Source organism: Oryctolagus cuniculus, chromosome 3 (assembly GCF_964237555.1).
Source record: "Oryctolagus cuniculus chromosome 3, mOryCun1.1, whole genome shotgun sequence".
NCBI classification, from domain to species: Eukaryota; Metazoa; Chordata; class Mammalia; order Lagomorpha; family Leporidae; genus Oryctolagus; species Oryctolagus cuniculus.
The window spans coordinates 125,720,206-125,746,153 of record NC_091434.1 but is presented as its reverse complement, the minus strand read 5'-3'; the positions used below and the strand labels follow the sequence as shown (position 1 = coordinate 125,746,153).

Below are 25,948 nucleotides of genomic sequence, written 5' to 3'. Positions count from 1 at the left end.
ACCTGTAACAACCATTCAATAGCAGTGGCTCAATAAACAATATTAAGTAAATGTATGAATGAGGAAAAGAAAGCATAATAAGCAAAAAATGTCATCTTTATTTGTGATACAGTATTTCATGCTTGAATAATCCTTTATTAAATAAAAATATACTGCCAATATTGAAAAAGAACTTGAGATGAATTACAAAATCCTACAAATTATTAGTGCAGCATATTCTCATTCTTTTTTCTACCTTTTTTCAATTAAAACAAAAACTACTTTCAATGAAGGTAATTTGTTTTCATTCAATAAAAGTATGAGTAGAACGCATTTGAAAAGCACTGCCTGAGGGTACGTTTTTCCATGAGATTCTATTGATTGCTATAACTGGGGTTGAAGGTAAAACCTTTGATTTTGCCCATTATCTATGAAACTCTAATCAATCAATATCAAATATGCATTTATTAGTTCCTGTATGTCCAACAAAATCCCAAAGTCTAAGATAACTAAAGAAAAAACATAATAAGTGATGTCTTTTTAAAGTTACTTACATTGCTCTTCAAATACCCAGTTTTCACAGAAGTAATAAGGAACAATGTAAGACTATGGGAGTGGAGTGCTGGCTTGCATAGTGTGTGTTATATAATCACATTGGCAGCTTGGATAAGACAGTAAGGAAATAGGCATTGATTGTCTAGTTTGCATTCACCATTATATTCCTAGGAGACACTTTCATATGTCATCTTCAGAAAAACCTTCTAAAATAGATACTATTAGCCCCAATTTTTTCCATATAAGAAATCTGAGACATTAAAAGGCTGAATAGCTTGCTTAATGCTAAACACTAATGGAAAGAAATAGGACTCAAACGGAGCAAAATGGGTGCCCTGTCGATACATTTGGCCCAATGAGCTAAATGAAGAGTAAGAGTTTCTTAACTAATACGTGTCTTATAAATTAAAAGGAGAAGGATAAAAATGAGAGGATAGAAAGGAAATCTACTTGGGAAGTGTAGAAAACAAAGATGTACAGGGTTAGGATGTAGAGAGAAGAGGAAATGGGACCCTGGCCAGAGGCACAGTTGCCCAAAGAATGGCAAGCAGACCAATGTGGTCAGCAGAGGCACAAGGAGAAAAGAAACTTCGCATGGCACGGTGAGGAATTGAAGAGAAGGTTGCACCTTGGATAAGCAGGAAGGGACCTGCATTATGCCGTGATTTCTATGAAGCAAAGACGTGGGGCTGGGTAGTTTGCTCAAGCCTGGATTTAGATAAAGTACAAGGGATTGCTTCCTACCTCTGGACCCTGGGGGAACGTGAGACAAGGAGGGAATGACTTGCATTGCTCAGACAGGGGTGACTGCTGTGACAGGAGAACATCACTGCGGAGAGCAGGTTGTGATTGTGACCTCGGCGTGTGGTAGTTTGGTATTCTGGAGGAATTATTTTACCATTCTGATCATCAGTTCCATCATCATGCAGGTGGGAATGCATGACTCACTCCACAGGATTACCTTGAAAATTAAGTGAGATAAAATATGAAAAGCATCTGACCCATAATAGATTTCCAGTAACTGAGTTTCTATCCCTGAATGCATGGTAATGCCTTTCAAAGGAAGTGAGATGAGTTTAACCTGGGAGCCCTTAAAGGTTTTCATGTAGAAATCTCACTCACATTGGAGGAAGACCTTTGACCTAAAATACAGCAGGTGTCCCTCATCCATTACATCAGACAGCAAGCTCTGTGCCTTGAGGTTCTCAGGTAGACAGCTCAGAGCTACTGTGCCTGGTGCTGCAGGTAGCTTCTGCCGAGCCAGCTGGCTGAACTGAATACCCAAAGTAGGTCAAGTGCCACTATCTGGAGTTCCTGGGAATGCCTGGAAGTGCAGAGCCTTCTGTTTTGAGTGTGGAATGCCCTGGGCTTCTGGGTCCTCTTGGTGTCAGTTGAAGCTGGTGCCCTTGTGAACTCAGATGGATGGTGTTCCCTGCACCACCTGTGATGTCCCCTCATCTTTCATCAGGTGCTTACTGAGCACTCCCTCCTTTTTAACAACCCTACTCTTTGCAGACTTTAGAGCTTACAATCTCAGATTATGTTTGTGTCTATTATACAAATGCAGGGTAACAAACGAAGACACAGGAAGGTTGAGGGATTGATTCGGGACCAACAGACATTAGAGTAAAGCCACAGTTATGGAACTGTGGGGGACAATTAGATCTTGAAGAGTCTATGCTGTGAACTAGATCAGAGGTTGACAAACTTTGCAAAGGTCACATAGAAAATATTCCAGGACTTAAGAGCCATAGTCTGCCCTAATTAGTGGCTGAGGTCAGAATTGCTGATGCTCCCGAACACAGCAGGTGGCAGTTCATCTTGCTGCTGACTGATGAGATCACAGCTAGTCTTCAGGATACCTGACCCAAGACACACGATGAGGAACACCTGCCTCCTCTTCCACCTCTGTATCTCCATCCTGACAACCCAGTCTCCTCCTTGCCAGGCCTGCTTCTTCCTAAAGAAAGATTTTCCATTTTCTTCTTTGTCCTGCTTCCTTAACCGCGATGCATACAAACCCTGTTCATCCCTTGTCCTAACTCAGATAACTCATCCTGTAAGGCTTGGTTGCACTGGTAGAGGTCATGATTTATATTTTTCCCCATCAGAGTATCTTGGCAAGCTTTTTCTCAGAGCCAAACTTCATATTATGTGATGTTCATATTCTAGAAGTGGACACAGAGATTAGTCATTCTTTAGTGGGTATTTATTGAGAACATTCAGCATCCTGGAAATACAGTAGTGCACAAGACCACAACTACTGATCTTCTTATCACATGGATAGTATAGTGCTATCCATGGTGGTATTTTTATACTGTAATTTTAACTAGCCACCCTCTCAAAGTAGTGAAACAATGGAGATGTGACTTTTACTTATTGTGTCAACAATGGACATTCACTTCACGGGGTGGTTTGCATCCCTGTTTCCATTAAACAGGTATTGTGACCATCTGGCTTTTATTGTATTCCTAGAAATATCTGCAGTATGGGTTCATTTCCACTCACAGAATGGAAGGCATGGTATCTTGATAAGAAAACCTTGCCAACACCTAGGAAAAAAATGAGGGAGATGAAACCCTTCAGAATGGGACAAAACCAGTTCTGATAATGGCTGGATTTTATAAGGTCTTTTTTTTTACTTTATTCATGATTTTTTATTTCATTATTAGGTTTGTACAGGATGCTGGATTTTCTTTTGTTCTTTGTTTTATTTTTTTATTTTTTTATTATTATTTTTTTTTTTTTTTGCCTAGACCATGCTGTAGAGGTAGACAAGTCTTGTGTTGAAACGTATTCTGGTACATTCTTGCTCTGTGCTTTTGGCAAATGAGTTGACCCTTCTTTGTGAAATAGGAAATGATAATAGCCATCCAGGAGTGGACATTTGGTCTACAGATTAAGATGTCTGTGTCCCACATTGAAGTACCTGGGTTTAATACCATGTTCAGGCTCCTGACTCCAGTTTCTCATCAATGCAGACCCCGGAATACAGCACTGATTAATTACTTAAGTGATTGAGTCTTGGCCACCCATTTGGGAGACCTGGATTGAGCATGTGGCTCCTGGTTTTGGCCCCAGCCAGGCCCAGGGTATTGTAGGCATTTGAGGCTGTAATCAATGGAATGGAGTGTTTCTCTCCCCACCCCCCCCCCCACCGTGTGTATGTGTGTGTATGTCCTTTTCTTTCTCATAAATAATTAAAAGTAAAAGAACAGCCATCAACAGGCTTCTAGTGAGGAGTTGTAAATACGTGTGAAGTCTCTAATAGGGACTAGCATGTAATCAGTGTTCAATAAAGAGTCCCTATTATGATCACTGTCTATATAGATTTTGAACATGTAGTTTGAAGGGGAGATTATTGTTGAAGCAATGGTGAAAGGTGAATGTTTGTTGACTCTTTATAAAAATCTGTATTTAAATGATGAGATGCTAGGAGAACCCATAGTCACTTTAAAAATGAAAGTACTTTTGACATTGTTAAGGTAAAGCACAAGCCACAACTGATATTTCATTTTCAAAATCTCTGGTTTGAACTTTTTATTTTTACATGCGCTCTAATCTCCATTCTTGGCTATAAGATAGGGAAAAATATCATGGAATTTGGACAGTAATAATGGCATTGCATCTGCATGCCTGCCTGATGGGAGTGAAAATTAAGATGCTTATTTCAACTCAGTATTATCTTGCGTGACTTGTGTTACTGATATCGCAGACTTGGTGTTCAAAACCAAGCTTGAAAATTTGCAGATGTCACTAAATTATGGGGAACAACAAATAATGAGGCACAATGCATTCTGATGGAGAAATTTGCTCATTTGGACACCTCAGGCTAATAGAGAGCTAATGGATGGCATACATTTTGGTGCAGATAAATGTTGAATAATGAGTTTTGAAACTCAGACTAAAGAGAAGGAATGCCTAATGAATTGGAAGTGCTTCAGCACAATGAATCACAGAAGATTGGTGAGTTATTAGAGGGGATGGCCTAAACGTGCAAAATCAATTTTTGTCTTCTTTGCAGAGAGAGGCAGAAGTGGTCACCAGAAGCAACCAACACTTTCCAGTCATCAGCATTTCAGAGAGCAGAAAAAAACAGGGGCTTTGATGTCAGGCCCACATGCATTTAATTTCTGGGAAAATTTTCAAAGTTATATGGTTTGGGACAATTCTGTGATCAAAGAGATCACTCTTTGAACTGTATTTCCTCCAATTGCAACTGAGAAGAGTAATTTTTGTCAGGGGTCTTGGTTCTGTGTTGCCTGGTGAATACCCCTTAAGGATCCTTGAGCTGAAGGGATATATAACCCACATCAGAGACATCACAGGTTTGTTTCTTATTACAACAATGTTTTTGATCAATTGACCCAAGTTTCATGACTGTTTTAATTTTTAAGTTTTTTTGGTGTGTGTATTACAAAAACATTATTTATTTGAAAGACAGAGTAGCACAGAGAGGAGAGACAAAAAATTACACTTTCCTCCCTTGGTTGACTCCCAAATGCTTGCAATAGTCAGGGCTAGGCCCTACTGAAGTTAGGAGTGAAGAACAGTCTTGATCTCCCAACATGGGTGGCAGGGACTCTAGTACTTGCATCATTTTCTGCTGCCTTCCCAGGCACCTTAGCAGAGAGCTGGATCAGAAGCAGAGCAGCTGGGACTGAAAATAAACTGGCCCTCCCTTATGGGATGGTGGTGTTGCAAGCAGTGGTTTAACCCCCTGTGCCACAACACCGGTCCTATCAGCATGTTTAAGAGTATATGTTAGCAAAATAGGTTGAGAAGAGTGCCCATTTTCCCCTAAATTTCCAAAGACACCATCAGAATTGGTGGGGATCCTGAAGGCAGCTTGAGTCATTCACATTGGCAGAAGATGCCTAGTGTAAGGGACCTTTTTTGGAACAAAATGGGCACAAACTCCAATAATAACTGCCTCAGGATGGATGTTATCCAAAGGCAAAGGGAGGGCAACCTTGCCAGAGGTTAGTGTGAATTTACAGAAGAGTACAGGGTAAATTAACCCATTGGGAGCCACAAGAATAATCAGGTCCATGCCCCTTCAGGATTCTGCCTTTACAATTCTGCACTACAATTGTCACTTTACTTATCTGGCTCATTCTCTGAGTATGACATTCTTGAAAGGCAGAGAGTGAATTGTACTGTCTCTGTTTACACAAGAAGGTGCCTGTGACACTTGGTGCATTGTTTCTGAAAGAGTCAGTCTTCTGCTGTCTACCATTGAAATCAGTGCCTTACTTTTAGAATTAGTTCTTCTGACTTGTCATTTTTTAAAATTTTCATATGAGCTCTATTCTTATTTATTTATTGAATGCACACTGAGCAACAGTTGTTGTAGTAAACACATTTCCTTCTTCATTTGATTTTTTTTTTTTTTTGACAGGCAGAGTGGACAGTGAGAGAAAGAGACAGAGAGAAAGGTCTTCCTTTTGCCATTGGTTCACCCTCCAATGGCCGCCGCGGCCAGCACGCTGCGGCCGGCGCACCGTGCTGATGCGATGGCAGGAGCCAGGAGCCAGGTGCTTTTCCTGGTCTCCCATGGGGTGCAGGGCCCAAGCACCTGGGCCGTCCTCCACTGCACTCCCTGGCCACAGCAGAGAACTGGCCTGGAAGAGGGGCAACCGGGACTAGAACCCGGTGTGCTGGCGCTGCTAGGTGGAGGATTAGCCTAGTGAGCCGCAGCGCCGGCCGCTTCATTTGATCTTTAAAACAAACATAAGATACACAAGATGGAACTCTCTTTCCAGAGGAGTAAATCAGGCCTAGAAAGGAAAATGATAATTGGTTCAATGCTTTATCCTGATAAATAACAAAGCAGAGATAAAAACTAAATCTATCTGCTTCCAAAAAACACTCAAACGCTACTCTTTAGGATCTCTGGTAGTGCTATCCTGGGCATTCTCCATTCCTGCACTCAAAAGTTATGCTTATGTTTTACCATTTTCCTTGACACACACAAACTTGAAATATTTAGATCTCATTTTGCTTTATTTTATCATGAAACTTCCAAACAAATCCAGCATCCTTGCCCTGTGAGTAACTCTTTGGGGTTCCCGTTTGGGCTTGGATGGACAACCTATGCAATTATCCTTAATATTTTTCCTTTACATGCCTGCCCATCAAAACTCAATCCTAGCCTTGTATGTGGTCCTGTTGAAAGCATTATGGGGAAATCCCTTGGACAAGAGATGCACATGTGAAAATAGTTTGATTCCATCATTCCCATGCCAAAACCCCCAATAGCTCCTTCTTACTGATTTAATCAATGTCATTGCTTACAACTTTGGATTCATTCCTTTGGGAATCTCAGCATCCATTTCCAAGCATATTTTATTCATACTTTCCAATACAAATGTCCTACTTAGTCCTCAGTTGTTTATCTCGCTGTTTAAGCCACACACACTTCAAGGATAGGAAACACATCACATGCATTCCAATGAACGGTTGGGGGATTTTAGTTCACTAGCTCAGAGCAGATCCTTTTCTTCTCTTTGTCCCAAATAAGGTAGAGCTTTTCATTTATCCACAGTATTTGTCTGATTGAACTGCCCATCTATTTCACTGCCATCCAAGCATGACCCATCTCTAATAGTAACTCAAATGTAGTTGTTTTTGAGAGTTTAAGAAGCATGCCCATGTGTCTCATCAAACCAGACTTCCACAACATCCCTGTGCACAAACTAGGATAAGTGTGCCTAATCTTCACATGAGAGGTATAGTAGCTAGGTGTCTAGCTCAGAGAAAATTCTCAACTAATATTGGCTAATCTGTGCTCATTTTGGCAGCAGCACATATACTAAAATTGGAACAAGGCAGAGAAGATTAGCATAACCCTTATTCAAGAATGACTCCCAAATTCGTGAAGCATTCCATGTTTTTAAATAAAACATTTTTAAATTAAAAAAAAGGTAAACTGGTTGGGATTTTGACCCGAATATTATGAATATTATGATTCTAACTTCCACTTTGCAAAGCTTAGCCATACTGCTTCATCCCAATTCTACCCCTTCCATGAAAACTTTACTTCTTATCATTCTTTCTTCTGCCTTCTTCTATCTTTTGATGACATCCAAAAGCAACTATGCTCATCCTTGTTATTATATTAATAGCCAAATAAATGTGTGAAATAAAGCAGCATGCATATTCTTCAAAAAGAGATAAAAACAGTCCCTTCCTCCCCCACATCCTCCTCCCACAGCTTAGAATCAAGCCTCCCTTTAAGATACCAGAGACTGCATGGTCTGTACTGGCCTGGAAGAGCTTAGCAAGCACTGCCTTGTTTTTCTCTGTTCTGTACATGAAGCAAAGAAGAAAATTTATGAGATACATGTCAATCATGGGGGTGGAAAAATCAACACAACTTAGGGCATTAACAGCAATTATGTTTAATGAATACCTACTGTATGAAAGAGATTGTTCTAATGAGTCATCTAATCCTCAAAATATCTCCAAAGAATGTATTATTATTGTACCCACCTTACAGATGGAGAAACAGAGGTACATGTTAAAATATCTTTCCAGGTGCAAAGCTAGTGTTATATTTGAGATCTGTTTCCAGACATCCTCACTCCCAGATTGTGCTTTATGAAACCATCCGCACCAGGGAGTTGGGAAGAGAGCCTGGCAAGATGCCAGCTTAATGAATGGTTGAAAGCCTTGAAAGAGCTGACTTGGTTTGCCTGGGACTCATCAGAAAGGGATATAAAACGTTGGGAGCTCTGTTGGTACAGTATCACACACAAGAGCATCAAGCCTGTGCAACAATAACAGTTACCAGCCATTGCTTCAACTGTCCATTAACATAATAGCATCTTTCATTTAGTGACATAGTGACAAATTCCTGTGACTTTGCTTTTTTAATTTTTTTTTTTTTTTTACTTATTTGAGAGGCAGAGTTACAGACAGAGAGAGGGGGAGACAGAGAAAAGGTCTTCAATCTGCTGGTTCGGTCCCCAAATGGCTGCAATGGCCGAGGCTGAGACCATCTGCAGCCAGGAGCCATGAGCTTCTTTTGGGTCTCCCACGCAAATGCAAGGACCCAAGCAATTGGGTCATCTTCCACTGTTTTCCCAGGCTATTAGCAGAGAGCTAGACTGAGAGAGGAGCACCCAGAACATGAACCGGTGCCTATATAGAATGCTGGCACCACAAGCAGAGGCTTAGCCTACTATGCTATAGCGCTGGCTCCATTGCTGTGACTTTCAGTCTCTTTATTTTTTTTTTTTTAATTTGACAGGTAGAGTTATAGACAATGAGAGAGAAAAACAGAGAGAAAGGTCCTCCTTCCATTGGTTCACTCCCCAAAATGGCTGCCACTGCCAGCACTGCGCCGATCCGAAGCCAGGAGCCAGGTGCTTCTCCTGGTCTCCCATGCGGGTGCAGGGCCCAAGCACTTGGGCCATTCTCCACTGCACTCCGGGCCATAGCAGAGAGCTGGCCTGGAAGAGGAACAGCCGGGAATAGAACCGGCGCCCATATGGGATGCAGGTGCCACACGCAGAGGATTAATCAAGTGAGCCATGGCGCCGGTCCCTCTTTATTGTACATGAATACAGCTCCAGATCCTGGGTCCAGCACCCAAGGCTCGCCAAAACACAGCACTTGCCTAAGTCTTTGGACTCACATCCTACCCTATCCCATCTCACAGTGCAAGCTATGATTCTGTCAGTGCATGCATTGTCTTCCTACACCCTTCCGTTTCAGGGCTTCACTCACAATTTGTTCCACCTGAATTGTCCTTCAAACTCTCTCTGCCTGAACAAGTCTTTCAGCCTTAATACAACACTTTCTGAATTCAGGAGGAATCCTCTCTGCTCACAGCTAGTGTGAGGCAACACTCCTCCAAGTGCTGAGCATCAAGACATAAAATTGCCTGGATTGGGGCCGGTGCTGTGGTGTAGTGGATAAAGCCACCACCTGCAGTGCCAGCATCCCATATGGGCACCGGTTTGAGGCCTCGCTGCCCCACTTCCAATCCAGCTCTCTGCTATGGCCTGGGAAAGCAGTAGAAGATGGCCCAAGTGGTTGGGCCCCTGCACCCGCGTGGGAGACCTGGAAGAATCTCCTGACTCCTGGATTTGGATCCGCGCAGCTGTGGCCGTTGCAGCCAATTAGGGAGTGAACCAATGAATGGAAGACTTCTCTCTCTCTGCCTCTCCTTCTCTCTGTGTGTAACTCTGACTGTCAAATAAATAAGTAAATCTTTAAAAAAAAATAAAAAAAATTGCCTGATTTGCACTGACTGTGGTGGCCTCCTTAGGGTCACCATGTAGGGACATCTTTAAGGGAAGAGTGTGTCATAGTCACCTCTGTGACCTTATGTCTAGCACCACACTTGGCACATGCTGAATGTCAAAAACCTACAAATTGAATTATATATCAAACCATGATTATGGTTCTTTAAATCCAATTTTATTTTCAACATAGCTTTATGAGTTTGAGATTATCAAGTCTACTTTACAAAAGAGAACATTTAAGCTTCAAAAAATAAAATAACTTGTTCAAAGTTTCATGTAATAAGCAATAAGTAGAAGTAAGTGATAGATTCAGGATCAAACCCATTATTTCTCAGAGCCTGACTTTGATTCTTGGGTTTGTACATTATACCAAACAGAATTTCTTCCCAAGAATTAGATGCAATTAAAATTTTAGAAACTGAGTAGAAGAATCAAGAATTAGGAATTTTGGTTCATGATCTAAGATACAGGATTCTTAAATCAGTGGAACTGAACAAACAGAATAAGGAGACAGATTTGAAACATCTCAAGTATTCCCTTCTTATCGCCTATTTAGCTAGAAATCAACACAACTCACAGAACTAAGTCAAGGCTTGGAAGTTATCATGGGAGATAAAAGAATCCTAGGATGAGCCACAATTATGATGCTGCTCAATATTATGAAAATAATCATAGGTAACGTTTTTCAAAAGAAAGATCAGATGGGGTTGGTGCTGTGGCAGTGGGTAAGGCCACTGCCTGCAGTGCCAGCATCCCATATGGGCACAGGTTTGTGGCCTGGTTGCTCCACTTCCCATCCAGCTCTCTGCTAAAACCTGGGAAAGCAGTAGAAGTTGTCCCAAGTCTTTGGGCACCTGCACTTTCATGGGAGACCCAGAGTATGATCCTGGATCCTGGCTTTAAATCAGCACAGCTCTGGCCATTGTGACTATCTGGGGAGTGAACCAGCAGATGGAAGACCTCTCTCTTTCTCTGCCTCTGCCTCTGCTTCTCTGTAACCCTGCCTTCCAAATAAATAAATAAATCTTTTAAAAAACAACAACAAAAACAAGAGAAAAAAAAGAAAGATCAGGGTCAGCTTTTGATTTTTTAAATTATTTCTGTATTTTTTTGAAAGACAAACAGAAAGAGACAAAGATAGAGGAGAAACACAGAAGAGAAAAATCACCCTTCACCTTGTTTACTCCCCCAAATGCCCACAACAGCCCAGACTGGACCAGACCAATGCCACAAATTGGAAACTCAAAGTGATTCAAGTACCTGGGCCATCACCTGCTGCCTTCCTGGCTGTGCATTAACAGGAGGCTGGAATGGCAAGAGGAGCCACAACTGGAATCCAGGCATTTGGATACAGTATGCAGGAGGCCCAGACTGCGTCTTCACTGCTACGCCAAACACCCACCCCAACAGTTAATGTTTTTGATCTCTTGCTTCAAGACTGCTCGTTTTAACTTCTTTGCTGCATGTTATTTTGTCCTCAGAGCAGTGTGCACCATCTTTTTTTTTTTTTTTTTTGCTTAAGATTTAATTAATTAATTATTTCAAAGTCAGAATTACAGAGCGAAGGGGAGAAATAGAGAGAGATCATCCATCCTCTGCTTCACTTCCTAAATGGCCTCAACAGCCAGAGCTGGGCCAGGCTGAAGCCAGGAGGCAGGAGATTTTTCTAGGCCTCTCACATGGATGCAGAGACCCAAGGAACAAGGTCATGCTTGGCTGCTTTCCCAGGCTCATTAGCAGGAAACCAAATAGGAAGTGGAGCAGCCAGGACTCAAACCAAGGCCCATATGGAGTCTGAGCACTGCAGATGGAGGCTTAACCCTCTGTGCCAGGGTATGTACTATCCTTAAGTTACTAGATGAGAATACTCAGAGAAATTAAATAAGTTGTCCAGATTCTCACTTAGTGAAGCAAATTTCAGACTCCAACCCAGACTCTCTGATTGTAGATCTCATGCTCCAAAAAGAATCCTTCACTGTCTCACTAATGTTGACCTCCAATGAGGTACTGATTTGCAGGTACATCAGCCTGTAGGCCCAAAGCTGGAAAGGAGCAAAAGAATCCCAGGAAAGGGTTGGCAAAGTGTAATGCACAAAGACTGTGCTGGGGGTACTGGGTGGCTCTTCAGTTATTTACACCATGGGTCTCAGAATCCCTTGAGGTCTCTGTTTAGTAAGTGACTTGCCTCAAGGCTAAATGGCAAACAGCAACTCCAGATAAGGGTGTTTTTCCCTGCCTACACAAACTCCCCAAGTTTAGTTTGAAAGGTTATTTAATTCTACTGTTCACTCACTTTAGCCCAGAATGTCTGGAAACTGTGCCAATACCCTCCTGATGTTCGGACAGAGAGAAACAAGTCAATATTAGCAACACCAGGTACCTAAATGGCCACTCCACATTGATCACTTATTGCAGGCCTTTCTACAAACAGAAGAGGTTGATTGTATTAGACTAGCACTCTTTTAAATGTGGATCTGTATTTCTGGCTCCTATAAACCATAGCTCTCTTGTGCCTAGCTTGTTTCTCTCATGGACTGTTTGGTCTCAGACAACGTGTCCCTTGCCAGCCACTGTCAGCTCCCGAGACACTCACCTGCAAGGCTCCCAGGCCCCAGTGCTGATGTTAAAGACAACCATGACCCCCATAAAAGGAGCTCTTTCCAAAGTCAAGCCTCCAGGCCCCCTCCTCTACCTCTCCCTAAACCAGAAATAATTATCAAGGAATCAAAACAACATCATCTATAAGAAAAAATGAAGTGACCTCTGAGGTTTTTTTTTTTTTTTTTCAAATATTAAAAGCAATGCCACAGGCACTGGAACTAATCTAAGTCCCTGGGGCCCCTTTTCAAAGAAATAAGAGAAAATATGTAAACCTCTGCATGAAATAAATGAAGAAACTAGCAGCTTACATTGCTGAATAATAAAATAAAGAAAAGTGAATCTTCCTCCGGGGATAATTACATCCTGGACTCTGGCTGACTCTGCGGAGGAAGGGAGCAGAGGGCCAGCAGTTAAGTGGCCAGGGTCTTCATCCCAACTTTGCCATTCACTGGCTTTGTGGCCTTACCTTGGGGGAGCCACTCAATCTTCTTGTGGGTCTCTGTTGCTGGGAAATTATAATAATGGTAGAAATCACCAAGGTGCACGCGAAAGCAGTGAGAGAGCAGACTAGAGTCACGTCTCACTAATGATGATGATACAATCTAAGAAACGTGTCATCGCCGTTGTGTAAATGTTACAGAATACATACACAAACTTAGATGGATGGCCTGCTACACAACCAGATTACATGACAAATGTGTGAATGCAGATAGGTACATACAGATTTATGTATACTATCCACATACACGTATATATACACATGTATATGCACAAATATTAACCTCTTCTGACTTCTATTCCCTAGCTGTAAGCTAATTTTCCTTTCAACTTTCCTAAAGTGTCAAATTTTTTGACTATATGATCAACATTTATAATTCTCACTTTTCTTTCTTTCTTTAAAAGGAAAAAAATAAAATACAATGAACCCCAGGTCCTTCTTAGCTCTTTCATCAATTGTCAACCCCTGCTTTATCGACTTCTCCAGATTTATCTTTCCTCTATTTTTTGAAATAATCAAATGAATCTCAGTGTGTATAATGCACAGGCTTTGGCACCTACTTCTAAAATTCCCATTTATTTTTCAACATGGGAGTGAAAGTGTTTTCCTGACACAGGCAGATTGGTGCTTCTTTCTCCGTTACCTGGATGGCGCTGCACCATCCTCCTGTCTCTGAATCTTCACCTCACCTCGTCCTATTCTGTCTCACTTGCCCTCACTTGAGGCAAAGTTTGTCCTCCACACCATCAACCCACACAGCACTTTTCAATCCCAATTACCCTACTTATTGATTTATTTTTAAAGATCTATATAATCATTTGAAAGGCAGAATTATGGAGACAGAGAGGGAGACATACACACACATGCACGCACATCTTCCTTCTTTTAGTTCACTCCCTTAATGGCCACAATGGCCAGGGCTAGGCCAGTCCAAAGCCAGGAGCCTGGAACTCCAACTGGGTCTCCCATGTGGCTGACAGGGACCCAAGTAATTGAGCCATCTTCTACTGCTTTCCCAGACACATTAGCAGGGAACTGGATCTGAAGTGGAGTAGCTGGGTCTAGAACCCTTGCTTATATGGGATGCCAGTGTTGTGGGCAGTGACTTTATCCACTGTGCCACATTGTCAACTCCCATACTTGATTTATTGAGGCTTTTCTAACTACTGTAAGACATATCTGGATTAACATTAACATTTAAGTTGCCTAGCCCTGTTAATCTTCCGTTTTTTAACTTGTTAAAAGGAGACCATTAGAAAGCATGAAACATAATTCTTGGCAGTAATCACTGTGGAGGTAGAATTAGTTGCATTAACGTTTTCCACTTGACTTTCCATATTGCTGGCTCTCCTTGTTCATGTCCAGAATCTCATCAGAACTTAAGTCACTGTTCTCAGTCACAGCCCTCATAAAGCTTGATGTATTCAGCCGTTAAGACTGGATCCTTGTTTTTTAGTATTTGTAATTGTTTTGAGAGTGAGAATAAGAATAAATCTTACTTTAATGTTCTTGCTGATGAATTTCTGATAGAACATTAGCTACTTCTATGGTACATTTTTAATGCTCCACCTTACACATAGCACTTTTGTGCTCAGTTATCAAACTGTGTATTTATCTGGTCCTTCTAGACAGCTTTACCATCACCACCACAACATCCATGAAGTAAGAGAATGTGCCTGTGGGACCGGTGCTCTGGCGCTGCAGGCTAAAGCCCCAGCCTGCAGCGCCAGCATCACATATGGGCACTGGTTCGCATCCCAGCTGCTCTACTTCTGATCCAGCTTTCTGCTATGGCCTGGGATATCAGTAGAAGATGGCCCAAGTCCTTGAGCCCCTGCACCAGCATGAGCAACCCCGAAGAAGCTCATGGCTCCTGGCTTCAGATCAGCCATTTTCGGAATGAATCAGCGAAGATCTCTCTCTCTCTATCCTTCTCTGTCTGTAACTCTGCCTTTGCAATAAGTGAAATAAATCTTTAAAAACAGTAGAGACAAAGGCTCCAGACAATAATCAAATCTCAAAATGTAAATCATGCTCAGATACATAACTCAGGACACTTTTCACGCATCTCAATTCTCCTCCAAGTCTTTTCACATCAAAGAGAATTTTATTAATAATTTTCATAGCAATTAAAGGGTTTTCCTATGCAAAGTAGAAATCTAATAACTACATTTTATGAATAATTAAAGAAGTAAGTAGTTTTATCTGTGCAGACACTTTTTTTTAAGATTTATTTTATTTATTTGAAATACAAGTTACAGAGAGAGGTAGAGCCAGAGAGAGAGAGCGAGGTCTTCCATCCGCTGATTCACTCCCCGAATGACCACAATGACCAGAGTGGGATGGGAAGAGTAGAAACCAGGACACAAACCTGGGCCCACATAGGATACTAGCACTAAAGATGGAGGCTTAACCTACTACACCACAGTGCCAGCACCATTATTTTTCTTCTTACTATTTGTTGAATTTTTTGCTTAATGGAGAGTTGAGCTTATTATTATAAAGTAACCTTAAAGTATGTCACTGTAAAAATTAATAAAAAAAATAAGAAGAGGGAGGGAGGGTAGGATGGGAAGTTCCACTGTGTTCCTAAATCTTATGTAAACAAAATAGCATTTTTAAAAAGAGTGAAAAAACGAGGTGAAACCAAGAATGTGTGCAAATATCAACATAATTCTAAGCACAGACTTCAGAAACTGGAAGGCATGAACCTGGAATCCACCTCCTTCAACTACTTTTGTCTCCTTGCGAGCAAAAGAATGTCTGTGAAAGATGAGAACCATGTGAGGTGCCAGCTCATTCACTGCATTAGCCTGCTGTACCACAGACAGAACGGCTCCGGATATGGCTTGAAACCCTGGCATTTACTTGGAGCAGTGAGATCCAGGGATGAAAACATTCTGTGCAAGAATGTCTGAAACTTGTTCCCTGTGACAGACTCAGTGTCAAAGTGTCTGCACTCTCTTAACACAAAAATTTGACAAGTTTTCTATGTTCTATAGTCAATGAAACATTTCCACAATAGAAAATCAATTGTGACAGGAATTTCTAGGGATGCAGCAGTTATGAGCTGCAGGAATTAGGGGTGGTTCCACAGAGTATGTGTGTCCTGGCCTGCAGTGTTGGGCAGGAAACTGGCAGAGACAGCAAAGGTGGCTAGAAATGGTAAAATCAATGTATGGGCAACAGCGTGTGAAATCAGGGATTAAAGACAGCAAAGGTTATTTGACACGAGGTGAATATTTCTGTGAAACAGAAATGTTAGGTACATGTGGAATGCGATGGAAGTTGAGTCTAAATGCACCTGCAAGGCTGCGGGTGGTCTTGAGTAACAGGTGAGGTCCATGGAGCTTAGAATATGATGGAATATCAGTATCACATTTGGGCAGGAGAGATGTGCTGAAAGTGTGTGTGTGTGTGTGTGCGCGCGCGCAAATATAAAAAGGTATCAATGATTTGTTAGATTAAGCAAGTTGTAAATATTAGAATTATTTACTATACAGTGTGTAGGCACATCTATTCAAAGGTACAGCAGTTTTCTAAGATTTTTTTTTTTAATTTTTCCATCCCCATCGTCTAAACAGGCAAAACAGACAGCTCTATGTAGACTGACAGTTGATGCAATTAAAAGTGGCTTTAGGCCAGCGCCACGGCTCAACAGGCTAATCCTCCGCCTGCGGCGCTGGCACACCGGGTTCTAGTCCCGGTCGGGGCACCGGATTCTGTCCCGGTTGCCCCTCTTCCAGGCCAGCTCTCTGCTATGGCCTGGGAGTGCAGTGGAGGATGGCCCAAGTGCTTGGGCCCTGCACCCCATGGGAGACCAGGAGAGGCACCTGGCTCCTGGCTTCGGATCAGCGCAGTGCGCCAGCCGTGGTGGCCATTGGAGCGTGAACCAACGGCAAAGGAAGACCTTTCTCTCTGTCTTTCTCTCTCACTGTCTACTCTGCCTGTCAAAAAAAATGGCTTTACAACTAATGCACAACTCCCCAGGCCAAAGCCCTTTGCACTCCATTACTTTCTCATTCACAAAAAATGCCATGGAATTTACCATAATGGTAGCTTTAGTAGTGGGTAGTAGAGTGTGGTTGTTCTCTTCCTCCTCCTCCTTCTCCTTCTTCTTCTTCCTCTTCCTTTTCTTCCTCTTTTCCTTCTCCTTCCCTTTTCCTTCTTATTATTTTAAATGTAAATGTTAACGCATTTACAGAGTTTACAGTCAGAAAATGTGCATGCAAGAATGTAGTTAGTTTCCTGATGTCATTTTTTTCTAGAAAACCAGGTCCCCTTCCTTGGAGATTCCACTTTCCGAGTTGCTGTGTGTCCTCCAGAAATGTCCAATACATAACACAAACTTACGTAGGTTCCCTAGTCCTCTTCAGGACCCACATATGAGAACGTGAATGAGAGGCTGTTGTGGTGTAGTGGGTAAAGCTGCTGCATGTGATACGACAGTATACTGTCTGGCGCCAATTAGAGTCCAGCTGTTGCACTAACACACCTGGGAGAGCAGCAGAGGATGGCCCAAGTGTTGGGCCCATTGCACCGATGTGGGAGATCTAGATGAAGCTCCTGGTTCCTGGCTTTGGCCTGATCTACCCCCAGTCATTGAAGTCATTTGAGGAGTGAACCAGCAGTTGGAAGATCTTCCTGTTTCTGTCTCTGTCTCTCCCTCTGTTTCTCTTTCTCTCTCTCTCTTTCTCTCTTTCTAACTCTGCCTTTAAAATAAATTAAATAAAATGTTTAAAAAATTTAAAAAAAAAACAAAATGACTTGTTATGCACCTTACATTTCTTCACTTAACAATATATCTTGGTGATACTTTCAGATCAGTAAATTAAAAAAGTCAAGATATTCAATTTTAATTTGTGTTGGTGTACCTATTTTATTTAAATTTATCTTCCACCAATGGATATTTAGATTGTGGTAAATCACTTCTATTAAAAACTATGTTGCAGTAAATAACTTCCTGCACCTTATATGCAAATGTCAGAGTATATGTATTAGAAATTACTATGATGGCTTATTGAAAACATATGAACACTTAGATCATGTCAAATTGTTTTCTAGAGAATTCTTACCCATACTCCAATCAGCAATTTAAAATATGATTTTTCCCAATACTCATACAAAAATACTGCTTTGTTCATCTTTCTGATTTATTCAAGTCTCATTAATGAAAAATGAACTTGCTCTGATTAAATAGCATTTTCTATCAATATTGTTTTATCTGAATCCTTTTAATCATTAGATGGTTTGTGTTCCTCATTGTTGTTTATAAATAGATTGAATTTTTTATATTTACCACTGGTTCTTCAAACTTGAGTAGTTTTACATGTTGTTGTCATAGGTGTGTTTTGTTATTGTTATTTAATTCCCAGATGGTGAATCAATTTCTTTACTGGCTTTTACATAGTCTGCATTGCTTCTATGCTTAAGAACATACTGATGCTTCCCTACTAGTCATGTTTTGAGAAATGTTCTATGAATCATCTGAAAAATGTTTTCTCTCAGCTATCTGGTCACATGGGATGAAATATACTGATTGATCTAATTTTTAAATTTTATTACTTAAATTGCCTACACATTTTTTGTCCACTTGGTCTTTCATGGAACAAACAACAAAAAGGAATTAAAAGTCTATTCTTATTTTGTTTCTGTGTATTTTTCCATATGTTTCTTTTTGCCTTCTTTCTACATGCTCTCATTATAAGAGTTAGGTCTTATCAACATTGGATGATCTGAGGTCATGATTGGCTAAAAAGAGGGAATGAGGTACAGAAGAGGTGTCTTACTCATCAATTGATATAATAATAGTGTATATATGTGTGTGCATGTGTTATTGATTGATGATTTAATCAGTTATGTACATGTTATATATAAAATACATACACACATGCATATATATATATATATATATATATTCTTTGTCCCCAGTTCCTTGCACACTGGATACATTATCTCATCTTTGCTAATGAGATTACGTACCCAGTACTCCTTGATAGTTGTAGGAAAGGGGGTAGGAAGCTGAAAGACCAAAGATCATGGTTAGAGTCTTGGAATTTTCACCCCTAAGTCCAACCTCTAGGGTGAGATGAGGGGTTGGAGAGCAAGTTGATTGATGATTTAATCAGTCATGCATGTTTAAGGATGCTTCCATTCAGACAGATTGTGAGTAGGTGAACATATCAAAGTGCTGAGAAGTGGCACCCCCTGACCAGTCATGGGAGCCCCAGGCCACTTCCTTGTACTTTACCCCGTGCTTCTCTTTTCATTGGCTGTTTCTTAATTGTACCCTTCATACTCTGATCACAAAGGCCATCCCCAACTTGGAATTTTTCACTAAATAATTTTCCAATTTTATAATGGTGTGAAAGCCATACACATTCCATAGAAACCATACTTGGGGTTTAGGGTTTGGGTGTTTCCCTGGGCTAGTGATTTGAGGTCCAGTCCTGTTTTGCAATGTTCGGCAGTGTCAATGAGCACAGCTCCCAGGTCACAAAGGAAACAACTGGCCATCAACAGAATGCTGTGTTGCTGAGCTGCACTGAATGGGTTTTCAATTTAACTACATTTTCAATTTGCTATGGTGCATTGCCTCTCTTTTTGTCCATCTCTCAAATTAATAAAATTAACAATTGTTTAAATAAATAAATTTTCAGATTACTTAACAAATAAATAAAAATACTATATATATGTGTATATATATATATATATATATATAAAATCAGGACATTATTCCATTGTGAGTTGAGGGGCAGCTGAGGGAAAGTGCCTATCTGAGTTCTGCAAGTAGTTTTAATAAAGTGTTGAGATAAAGGAGGAGATTATAGGAAACCCCAAACATGTGGATCAGCAGTCAGAATACCAGGTGAATTGAGACTTGAGACTGGCATCTGAAGGGGGACAATGTTGTGGAATGGAGCCATCAACCTGCATGAGGGCTTTGTACTAAGTTTCAGAAGTAGTTGTTAGAGTTTAATTGACTTCAAGGATACCCAGCTGTGGGCTGAAAAGCTGGAAAATTCGTTGGTGTGAAGAAAATTTCCACTAGAAGTGCCAAAAGTTGAGGCTGGCCCTCTGGAAGCACCAATGTGGTGACCAAGTGATAGCTGTCGCTCCCCACAATTCCCCCTTTCTTTTTATTTTTTGGCGTTGATACGCACCTGTCTTCGGTGCCCCGTGGCACACACTCTGCTCTGCTTGCTAGAGTTGCCCACAGGTGCTTACAAGCCCTACCAATCAGGCAAACCGAATCCGGGTCCTCTCTTCGCCATGTTGTGAGGAGGTTTTTAGGCGCTGATGCGTGCCTGTGTTCAGTGCCCTGCAGCGCATGCTCTGCTCTGCTAGAACTGCCTGCAGGTGCTTACAAGCCCTACCAATCAGGCAAACGAATCCAAGCCTTCTCATTGCCGTATTGTGGGGAGACTTATTGGTGTTGATAACGTGCCTGTCTTTGGTGACCTGCAGCGGGTAAGCTGCTAGCCGCCAGCAGGTGCTTATCGTCTTACTAATCAGGCAGACCGAATCCAAGCTCTCTCATTGCCGTGTTGTGGGGAGGCCTTTCTATTTCTCTATTTCTCTATCTCCGGGCATTCCTATCTCTCCTATTTTACTTCTATCTGCCAGCATTCCTATTTCTCTCATTTTACTTCTAAACTTCTGTTTCTCTTATCCCCGCGGTTTCCCAGTGCCCGCCCCGCGGCGGCTTCCCAGCTCTGCGCGGCTTCCCGGCTTCATGCGCACTCTGCGGTCTCTGCGCCCTTCGCGCCCGCACCACGGCCCCACGCCAGCCCCGTGTTCTATCTACTTGCGTCCCATGCGCTCTCCCTGTTCATGCCCCGCGCGCTCTCTGCACGCGGCGGCTTCCGCGAATCACACAGCCTAGCTCACGTTTCCGCCACGGGTTGGTTTAGTTTTCAGTCTAAGTTCCCCGGGCTAACCTGACGAAATGCAACCTATAGCTTACGTCTCCGCTCCCAGTTTGGCTTCCGGTCTTTTGCTCCCCGGGCTAATCTGACGGATTCCAACCTGGCTTATGTCTCCGCCTCTGGTTTTAGCTTTTCGCCTTTTGTTCCCCGGGTTGACTTGAAGAATTCCAACCTGGCTTACGTCTCCGCCTCAGCCTGCCCCCACGGCTTCATCCTCCCTAACATTTTTCTCTACCCAGTATGTTTCCTAACTTTTCTTCCAACAATATTCCCCTCTCATTTCTCCTGGCTTCTCCCCACAGTCCGTATCCGAGTCTAAGTTTCTTCTAGGTTTCACTTTCGCTTTCAATCTCCTAGCTTCCCCGCCATAATCCGCATCCGAGTCTATGTTTCCTCCAGCTTTCACTTTCGCTTTCAATCCTAACTTCTTCCGGCACTTCTTCCGTCCGGCTTTTCCCTAGGCTCTCTCTAATCTCTCTCCAGTATTTTCCCATTTCTTCCTGCTTCTTCCCACCTAGGTTTTCTATCCGAGTCATGGCACCATTATGTCACTCCCCCTCTTCGTGGAGGAACGACACTAAACCCTGCCTAGGTTTCCTATCCGAGTCACGGCACCATTATGCCTCCTAGGCTTCCTATCCGAGTCACGGCACCATTATGTCGCGCCCCCTCTTCACGGAGGAACGACACAGGACCCTGTGCTGTTCTTTTGTCTGCTCGGCCCTCCCCGGGTTTGCTGCTGGTTCTTCCCGGGTTGGCTACCGTCCCTTCCACCTCCGTGGAAGGGCAGTTCCCCCTGCCACTTTCCCCACTTCCGCGGGGGAGCGGCACACCACCGGCCGGCTGCTCAGATGTTCCTCAGGTGTTCCCGGTGCATGTTGTCTCTCTCCTCCTTTATAGTCCTCTTCCACCAATCCCAACTCTGCTACCCACATGCCGAGCACGCTGCTCTCCTCCAATCAGGAGCAGGTCCTGCAGCTTGTCAAGTTGGTGAAAGGCAGCTGTGTAGAAGCTGTTTACTCCCTTCTCAGCACCATATTGTGGGAGAGCAGATGCATATAATAAGTCTTAATTCCAGTAACAGTCTAGTCCGAGTTGCTCCCCACAATAGCTTTATGACTCCTCTGAGAAGCCAAGTGCAAAATCCATGGTCAGAGAGAAGGGAGCTGGTGCCTTTGTTAATGATCAGCTTGTGGTCTGTAATGGTTTCTGGGGAGAGGCTAGGGGGCCACTGTCAGCTAACTGGGCTATCAGTGAGAAAGAAAGTGGGGAGGAAGGTAATGAGCTGCATTGGAATTATCTGCACCTGTCTGTGTACCTGACCAGGAAGCCCTTCTGGAAGACTCCAGACCATTCTTCAATTTTCCCCAAGCAACCTCTTGTTCCCCTGGGCCATATAGAAAATGGAAATCTGGAAAATGTATTTTCTGAATTTAAGTTGACTAAGTATCATATAACTCCTTTTGTTCATCATCCTATTTCCAAATTTTTTGGGTCATTTGTTATAGATGTGACTATTACATGTAAGGTAGAGTTAGGGTTTGTTTTTGACTAATCTTGGATGATCTCCTTCAATAGGTGAGTTTGTCTATAATGATGTGATATGTGGTAGAAATGTTTGTTCTTATATATTATACTATTTTGTTATAAATTATTCTCTTATGGCTCTGTAAAAATATTTTTGCTTATAGTCTGTATTTTCTTGATTTATTTTAATGATGTATATGTATGTGTGAATGTTTGGGTATTTATTTATTTCAAATTGGAAGGCTAATATTTTTATTCTTGTAGTTACCTTAGAGTTGTAACTTTATATTATGTGCTCAATCCTCTCTTTCTTTAGGCATTGTGAATTGACTGATGGCTATAAGCAATGATTAAACTGATATTGTTGCTTTGCTTTGTCCCTACCTGTCACTGAATATTTTTATGTTCTCATCCTTAGAGTTTATATTTATAACATTACACATTTATTTCTCTGTTACTTCAACAGTTAGTATTGAATGACAGACCATGGCAAAATGAGGTGCTTGTAAGATACCTCCTCATAGCTTCTAACCCCTTTTCTCTCTCACTGTTTCCCTTCTATTTCATTTCTAAATTGCTAGAGTTTGCAAATTTGATACTGTTGCTCCTTAGCTCTGCTTCATTTCTCAGAAAAGAAGGATCAAATGCCTGCTTCACTCTCTCCCACGTGCATGAGAAGTATGCATCACTTTTTCATATGTTCAAAGTAAATAATCCCCAAATTTAGTCCATTTGGTGATATTAAAAACAGTTTATTTGCCACATAGCATGTTGTTTTAGTCACATGCAAGTTTGTGGGACATACTCTGAGAACCACTTCTTCAGTACGGACATGACAACAATTTCCTTAATACATTTCAGGAGCCAAAATAGTAATCGCACTTTTTCTCGCTAACTGTGGTTGTGAGTTCCTTACGGGAGCGATCTTTTGGCTTTTACTCAGGTTTGTATCCCCTACCTTCCCACAATTCTAACAAATCAAGTGGTTACCACACAGCCATAAAACTGAATGCATCACATGAGAACTGGGAAGGAAAGTACTGGCAGAAAGCATGGGGTCTCAGGAATCATAAGGCAGACTTAATGGAGTTTTTCCTGGTTCTTGAACAAGGAACTCAGATTTTAATTTGTATTGGGTTCTTGAAATTTTGTAGTTGGTCCTTAGGGACAAGCCAATCATTAACAATGATGACTCTAACCAGTATGTATCATTTCCTGAAATTATAAACACTTGCTCCAAAATACAGTGAGTGTCATGAGTTATTCTCAGCTGAACACGTGAAGTGTTTAGTAAGGGACTTGTGTTGCTTGCTATTGTAGTTCCACTAATTTTCAAACCTTACTAGGTTTGAATTTATTGCTGCCAACTAAGGGCAGCATCTGTAAACCTGTCTGTGCCATCTTCCATCGAGGTCATCTTTGCACATGCGTGGTCTGCCTCCTTTGTACTGAGCACAGGAAGTTCTGCTTAGGAGCAGGGAAGTACATACAAAGAAAAAGCAAATTGCTCAAAGGAGATTCCACTTTCAAGTTTATCTTTGGACTTCCACAGGCGATGAGTTCATGTGTACTCATGAAACATCACATTAGGCCCTGGGAGAAAGGGAAGTTAAAATAAAGAAAGTTTGTCTTTCCAGATCTAAAATCACGTTGGCAGCCATGTACACATTCCCTCTAAAGAAAAAAAAGACAACAAATAATGATATTCATGATGGCTGTCAAATGAACAAGGCCATCAAAGAGCCATAGGAGAGAGAAGACTGACTTTATTGAATACTTGCCTTCACATACCTGATTTCTGTTCTTCCTTCCATCCTTCTGAGTGAGAGTTAGCCACCTCCTTTCACAGTCAGTAAAATTGAGGCTCAGATGGGTTAGATTGTTCTCTTAGGTTACACGATTTGCTGGCATTCAAAGGCAGGGCTGTATGACCCAGACACATTCTACTGTAAGAACGAACTTCCCAAGAATAATGGTCTCCATCTATTCAGCGCATTTGCCATTCAAAGAACCTTCACATCTATTGCCTCATTTGATCTTCACAAAGGCCCTTGATAGCATACCACCAGAGAGGGTGCTGAGGACACAGAGTGGGGGAAGCGCCCAAGTTCATTACAGATTCACGAGGGTGGCTCCTCTGATCTCCCGTGATCTCCACTGGTCTGGTAAACGAATGGACTGAAAAGTGACTGTATAATCAAAGTGTGATTTGTCCAGGGTGGTGCTGTATGAATAATTTATATAGCATAAATACTGCTGGATGGAGCTCTTAACTAAACCCTTGATCAGGCGCCTGTTATTATCTGGCTGGCAGACAATCAAAAACTGAAATGAAATTTGGGCAAATTCCATACACAGAGAGAGCAAAGGAAGAACACACACAAAAAAGGGGGAAATCTTGAGAATTTAGAGTGAATTTGTATTTCTGAAACTGCTGGAAGCCCATTATGGAAACAGGCTGAAATGGAGCTGCCTACTTTAGAGTGAAACACTGGGTAATAACTATATTATGGAAAACTGAGTCTCCTTCATGGTTGTAATATGGTGGGTGGGTTTCTCATTCATTTCCAGCCTGTCCTGATAGTGGCTGACATTGTTAATGTGCTTACCATCACTTGTGCAGTGATGCATATGGGCCTGTTGCCATGTTTATTTGCCAATTTAAGGGTCATAAAATCATTGATCTCTCCTAGAACCCAGCCCTCACAAGGAAGCTATAACATAATTGCAACAAATCCAGAGGGCAGCCACAAGAAGAAATACCAAGCAATCAAAACTACAAGGCCAAAGACAGATGATGCACTGAGGATGGCACCACGTTGTCTTCTTCCCAGCCCTTCTTTGCTTTCATCATATAGTGGCCCTGGTCTCACTTCCCAATAATAGCTTTAATTCCTGACCACAATTTTCCCAATCACCAAGCTCTGAGTCATCAGAATATTCATGCTTTGTCATCACTCTATAGTTCTGCATACACACTGCCATGGTGCTGGTCCAGTCTCTCCCACCCCATCCCATTAGACATCATTGACTCATAGGAATACCTATACTGACTCCTCCCTAGCTAGGCTGGGCCATGTCACTTGATGAGAGTGTGCTGCCACTCTAAATTCAATAGCAATCTTGTGTGTCCTCCCCAGCAGATTTTAAACTCCTAAAAGCAAACATAGAGAAGATTTCTGTTCTATTCAGGCTTACACATAAGTCTGTCTTGACCAATTGCCAAGATGAAGGATCAAAGCAATGCCCTTCACTAGCTGACTTCTTAAATATGCATGGGGATTAACTTCTTGGCTATTAATTCTGGCTTGTTATTCCTTGATATCTCAGTCTTTAGTTCTCAACGACATTACTTTCTGACTCTAGTTCCTAATTCCTACCTCACATTCTCTTTGAGTTGGCCTTTTGGACATGGATGTCCAGAATTCTGGCTCAGACATCATACATAGTTGTCCCCTTGTTTAGCAGTCCCATGCATTTGGGGCTGGCATTGTGGCATAGCAGGTTAAGCCTCCACCTGTTGCACCAGTGTGTTGGTTCAAGACTCAGTTGCTCCACTTGTAATCCAGCTCCCTGCTGATGTACCTGGAAATGCAGCACAAGAT

The 25,948-nt window shown here is 41.9% G+C and overlaps 1 protein-coding gene and 1 non-coding gene across 2 annotated transcripts in view; both read left to right on the top strand.

The window, feature by feature from the left end:
- The window catches only part of CNTNAP5 (contactin associated protein family member 5), a 985,000-nt gene that overhangs the window by 73,035 nt on the left and 886,017 nt on the right, over window positions 1–25,948 (top strand). The gene's annotated exons all lie outside the window — the stretch shown is intronic.
- LOC127491876 (U6 spliceosomal RNA) lies at window positions 7,322–7,431 on the top strand. The gene has a single exon (XR_007920809.2). It is a non-coding gene; the product is annotated as a U6 spliceosomal RNA (small nuclear RNA).